We start from the raw sequence: 7023 nt of genomic DNA on the forward strand, positions 1-7023 counted from the left end.
CTAGGGACTATAAGTTTGTCTATGTATTCACACATGTACTAAGTTTCTGGTTAATACAATTCTAGCATGAATAATAAACATTTATCTTGAATGAAGGAAATAAATAATAACTTTATTATTACCTCTAGGGCATATTTCCTTCAGTCTCCCACTTGCACTAGAGTCAATAATCTAGTTCACATTGTCATGTGATTTAACACCAATAGTTCACATCTGTATGTGATTAACACCCATGGTTCACATCGCCATGTGACCAACACCCAAAGGGTTTACTAGAGTCAATAATCTAGTTCACATCGCTATGTGATTAACACCCAAAGAGTACTAAGGTGTGATCTTGTTTTGCTTGTGAGAGAAGTTTAGTCAACGGGTTTGTCAAATTCAGAGCCGTGTGTATTTTGCAAATATTTTATGTCTACAATGCTCTGCATGGAGCTACTCTAGCTAATTGCTCCCACTTTCAATATGTATCCAGATTGAGACTTAGAGTCATCTGGATCGGTGTAAAAGCTTGCATCGATGTAACTCTTTACGACGAGCTCTTTTATCACCTCCATAATCGAGAAATATTTCCTTAGTCCTCACTAAGGATAATCTTGAATGTTGTCCAGTGATCTACTCCTAGATCAAAATTGTACTCCCTTGTCAATCTCAGGGCAGGGTACACAATAGGTCTGGTACACAGCACATCATACTTTATAGAACCTATGACTGTAGCATAGGGAATGACTTTCATTCTCTTTCTATTTTCTGTCGTGGTCGGGCTTTGAGTCTTGCTCAACTTTACACCTTGTAATACAACCAAGAACTTCTTCTTTGACTGGTCCATTTTGAACTCTTTCAAAATATTGTCAAGGTATTTACTCATTGAAAAATCTTATCAAGCGGCTTGATCTATCTCTATAGATCTTGATGCCCAATATGTAAGCAGCTTCACCGAGGTCTTTTATTGAAAATCTCTTTATTCAAGTATCCCTTTATAATATCCAGAAATTATATATCATTTCCAATCAACAATATGTCATCCACATATAATATTAGAAATTCTATAGAGCTCCCACTCACTTTCTTGTAAATACAGACTTCACCACAAGTCTGTATAAAACCATATGCTTTGATCAAAAGCGTATATTCCAACTCCGAGATGCTTGCGCCAGTCCATTGATGGATTGCTGGAGCTTGCACATTTTGTTAGCACCCTTTGAATCGACAAAACCTTCTGGTTGTATCATATACAACACTTCTTCCAGAATTCCATTCAGGAATGTAGTTTTGACGTCCATCTGCCAAATTTCATAATCATAAAATGCGGCAAATGCTAACATGATTCGGACAGACTTAAGCATCGCTACAGTTGAGAAAATCTCATTGTAGTCAACACCTTGAACTTGTCGAAAACCTTTTGCGACAAGTTGAGCTTTGTAGATAGTAACACTACTATCAGCGTCTGTCTTCCTCTTGAAGATCCATTTATTTAATATGGCTTGCTGATCATCGAGCAAGTCAACCAAAGTCCACACTTTGTTCTCATACATGGATCCCATCTCAGATTTCATGGCCTTAATCCATTTCGCGGAATCTGGGCTCATCATCGCTTCCTCGTAGTTCATAGGTTCATCATGGTCTAGTAACATGACTTCCAGAATAGGATTACCGTACCACTCTAGTGTGGATCTTACTCTAGAAGACCTATGAAGTTTGGTAGTAACTTGATCTGTAGTTTAATGATCATCATCATTAACTTCCTCACTAATTGGTGTAGGAATCACTGGAACTGATTTCTGTGATGAACTACTTTCCAATAAGGAAGAAGGTACAATTACCTCATCAAGTTCTACTTTCCTCCCACTCACTTCTTTAGAGAGAAACTCCTTCTCTAGAAAGGATCCATTCTTAGCAACAAAGATTTTTGCCTTCAGATCTGTGATAGAAGGTGTACCCAACAGTTTCCTTTGGGTATCCTATGAAGTCGCACTTCTCCGATTTGGGTTTGAGCTTATCAGGTTGAAAAACTTTTTCACATAAGCATCGCAGCTCCAAATTTTAAGAAACGACAACTTTGGTTTCTTGCCAAACCATAGTTTATAAGGCGTCGTCTCAACGGATTTTGATTGTGCCCTATTTAATGTGAATGCAGCTCTCTCTAATGCATAGCCCCAAAACAATATTGGTAAATCGGTAAGAGACATCATAGATCGCACCATATCCAATGAAGTTCGGTTATGACGTTCGGACACACCTCTACAATGTGGTGTTCTAGGTGGCGTGAGTTGTGAAACTATTCCACATTACTTTAAATGAAGGCCAAACTCGTAACTCAAATATTTTCCTCCACGATCAGATCGCAGAAACTTTATTTTCTTGTTACGATGATTCTCCACTTCACTCTGAAATTCTTTGAACTTTTCAAATGTTTCAGACTTGTGCTTCATTAAGTAGATATACTCATATCTGCTCAAATCATCTTGTGAAGGTTAGAAAATAACGATACCCTCCATGAGCATCAACACTCACTGGACCGCATACATCGGTATGTATTATTTCCAATAAGTCACTAGCTCGTTCCATTGTTCCGGAGAACGGGGTTTCAGTCATCTTGCCCATAAGGCACGGTTCGCAAGCATCAAATGATTCATAATCAAGTGGTTCTAAAAGTCCATCTTTATGGAGTTTCTTCATGCACTTCACACCGATATGACCCAAACGGCAGTGCCACAAATATGTTGCACTATCATTATCAACTTTGCATCTTTTGGCATCAATATTATGAATATGTGTATTACTACGATCAAGATTCAATGAACCATCAACATTGGGTGTATGACCATAGAAGGTTTTATTCATGTAAACAGAATAACAATTTATTCTCTGTCTTAGATGAATAATCATATCGGAATAAACATGATCTAATCATATTTATGCTCAACGCAATCACCAAATAACATTTATTTAGGTTCTACACTAATCTCAAAAGTATAGGGGGTGTGCGATGATGATCATATCAATCTTGGAACCACTTCCAACACACATCGTCACTTCACCCTCAACTAGTCTCTATTTTTCTGTAACTCCTGTTTCGAGTTACTAATCTTAGCAACTGAACAAGTTTTTTCAGGGGCTGCTATAAACACTAGTAAGGTACACATCAATAACTTGTATATCAAATATACCCTTGTTCACTTTGCCATCCTTCTTATCCACCAAAATATTCTGGGCATTTCCGCTTCCAGTGACCATTTCCATTGCAGTAGAAGCACTCACTTTTAGGCTTTGGTCCAGCTTTGGGCTTTTTCATGGGAGTGACAACTTGCTCGCCATTCTACTTGAAGTTCCCTTTCTTTCCCTTTGCCCTTTTCTTGAAACTAGTGGTCTTATCAATCATCAACACTTGATGCTCTTTCTTCATTTCTACCTTCGTCGATTTCAGCATCACAAAGAGCTCGGGAATCGTTTTCGTCATCCCTTGCATACTATAGTTCATCACGAAGTTCTAGTAACTTGGTGATGGTGACTAGAGAACTCTGTCAATCACTGTCTTATCTGGAAGATTAACTCCCACTTGATTCAAGCGATTGTAGTACCCAGACAATCTGAGCACATGATCACTGCTTGAGCTATTCTCCTCCATCTTTTAGCTATAGGACTTGTTGGGGACTTCATATCTCTCAAATCGGGTATTTGCTTGAAATATTAACTTCAACTCTTGGAACATCTCATATGGTCCATGATGTTCAAAACGTCTTTGAAGTCCCGATTCTAAGCCTTAAAGCATGGTGCACTAAACTATCAAGTAGTCATCATATTGAGCTAGCCAAACCTTCATAACGTCTGCATCTGCTCTTGCAATAGGTCTATCACCTAGCGGTGCTTCAAGGACATAATTCTTCTGTGCAGCAATGAGGATAAACCTCAGATCACGGACCCAGTCCGCATCATTGCTACTATAATCTTTCAACATAGTTTTCTCTAGGAAAATATAAAAAACATAGGGAAACTATAACGCGAGCTATTGATCTACAACATAATTTGCAAAATACTATCAGGACTAAGTTCATGATAAATTAAAGTTAAACTAATCATATTACTTAAGAACTCCCACTTAGATAGACATCCCTCTAGTCATCTAAATGATCACGTGATCCAAATCAACTAAACCATGTCCGATCATCATGTGAGATGGAGTAGTTTTCAATGGTGAACATCACTATGTTGATCATATCTACTATATGATTCACGCTCGACCTTTCGGTCTCCAGTGTTCCGAGGCCATATCTGCATATGCTAGGCTCGTCAAGTTTAACCTGAGTATTCTGCGTGTGCAAAACTGGCTTGCACCCGTTGTATGTGAATGTAGAGCCTATCACACCCGATCATCACATGGTGTCTCAACACGAAGAACTATCGCAACAGTGCATACTCAGGGAGAACACTTATACCTTGAAATTTTAGAAAGGGATCATCTTATAATGCTACCGCCGAAGTAAGCAAAATAAGAAGCATAAAAGATAAACATCACATGTAATCAAAATGTGTGACATGATATGGCCATCATCATCTTGTGCCTTTGATATCCATCTCCAAAGTACCATCATGATCTCCATCATCTTGATCTTTATCAATGTGTCATCACATGGTTGTCTCGCCAACTATTGCTTTTGCAACTGTTGCTATCGCATAGTGATAAAGTAAAGCAATTATATGGCGCTTGCATCTTATGCAATAAAGAGACAACCATAAGGATCCTGCCAGTTGCCGATAACTTTAACAAAACATGATCATCTCATACAACAATTTATATATCATCGCGTCTTGACCATATCACATCACAACATGCCCTACAAAAACAAGTTAGACGTCCTCTACTTGTTGTTTCAAGTTTTACGTGGCTGCTACGGGCTTAGCAAGAATCATTCTTACCTACGCATCAAAACCACAACGATTTTTCGTCAAGTGTGCTATTTTAACCTTCAACAAGGACCGGGCATAGCCACACTTGATTCAACTAAAGTTGGATAAACGGACACTCACCATCCACCTATGTGCAAAGCACGTCGGTAGAACCAGTCTCGTGTAAGCGTAAGCGTAATGTTGGTCTGAGCCGCTTCATCCAACAATACCGCCGAATCAAAGTATGACATGCTGGTAAGCAGTATGACTATTATCGCCCACAACTCTTTGTGTTCTACTCTTGCATATAACACCTAAGCATAGATCTGGCTTGGATGCCACTGTTGGGGAATGCGGTAATTTTAGAAAAAAATCCTACGATCACGCAAGATCTATATATGTGATGCATAGAAACGAGAGGGGAGAGTGTGTCCACGTACCCCCGTAGACCGAAAGCGGAAGCGTTTAGTAACGCGGTTGATGTAGTCGAACTTATTCTTGATCCAACCGATCAAGCACCAAATGTACGGCACCTCCGCGTTCAGCACACGTTCAGCTCGATGACGTCCCTCATACTCTTGATCCAGTTGAGGCCGAGGGTGAGTTCCGTCAGCACGACGGTGTGGCGACTATGATGATGATGCTACCGGCGCAGGGCTTTGCCTAAGCTCCGCAACGGTATGATCGAGGTGTGTAACTATGGAGGGGGGCACCGCACACGGCTAAAAGAATAACTTGTGTGTCCTAGGGTGCCCCTGTCCCCGTATATAAAGGAGGGAGGAGGAGGAGGCCGGCCCTAGAGGGGGTGCGCCAAGGGGGGGAGTCCTACTTGGACTCTCGGTCCAAGTAGGATTCGCCCCCCCCCCCCTTCCTATTCCAACTAGGAGAAGTGGGAAGGGGCGAAGAGGGGAGAAGGAAGGGGGCGCTGCCCCCTCCTATTCCAATTCGGACCAGCCCATGGGGGGCGCACGGCCACCCCTTGAGGCTCTTCTCTCCTTTCCCGTATGGCCCATTAAGGCCGAATACTTCCCCCGGCGAATTCCCGTAACTCTCCGGTACTCTGAAAAATACCCGAATCACTCAGAACCTTTCGGATGTCCGAATATAGCCTTCCAATATATCAATCTTTATGTCTCGACCATTTCGAGACTCCTCGTCACGTCCATGATCTCATTCGGGACTCCAAACAAACTTCGGTCATCAAAATCACATAACTCATAATACATATCTTCATCGAACGTTAAGCGTGCGGACCCTACGGGTTCGAGAACTATGTAGACATGACCGAGACACGTCTCCGGTCAATAACCAATAGCGGAACCTGGATGCTCATATTGGTTTCTACGTATTCTACAAAGATCTTTATCGGTCAAACCGCATACGTTGTTCCCTTTGTCATCGGTATGTTACTTGCCCGAGATTAAATCGTCGGTATCATCATACCTAGTTCAACCTCGTTACCGGCAAGTCTCTTTACTCGTTACGTAATACTTCATCTCGCAACTAACTCATTAGTCACAATGCTTGCAAGGCTTATAGTGATGAGTATTACCGAGAGGGCCCAGGGATACCTCTCCGAAACACGGAGTGACAAATCCTAATCTCGATATATGCCAACCCAACAAACACCTTCGGAGACGCCTGTAGAGCACCTTTTTAATCACCCTTTTACGTTGTGACGTTTGGTAGCACACAAAGTGTTCCTCAGGTATTCGGGAGTTGCATAATCTCATAGTATGAGGAACTTGTATAAGTCATGAAGAAAGCAGTAGCAATGAAACTCACACGATCATAATGCTAAGCTAACGGGTGGGTCATGTCCATCACATCATTCTCCTAATGATGTGATCCCGTTCATCAAATGACAACACATGTCTATGGTTAGGAAACATAACCATCTTTGATTAACGAGCTACTCAAGTAGAGGCATACTAGGGACTATAAGTTTTGTCTATGTATTCACACATGTACTAAGTTTCCGGTTAATACAATTCTAGCATGAATAATAAATATTTATCATGAATTAAGGAAATAAATAATAACTTTATTATTGCCTCTAGGGCATATTTCCTTCAACTATTGCTAGCAGCGTAGCATGTCGACCCGATCAACGATGAGTTGATGATTATCCCCCTC

This window comes from Triticum dicoccoides, chromosome 3B, assembly GCF_002162155.2.
Source record: "Triticum dicoccoides isolate Atlit2015 ecotype Zavitan chromosome 3B, WEW_v2.0, whole genome shotgun sequence".
NCBI lineage: Eukaryota > Viridiplantae > Streptophyta > Magnoliopsida > Poales > Poaceae > Triticum > Triticum dicoccoides.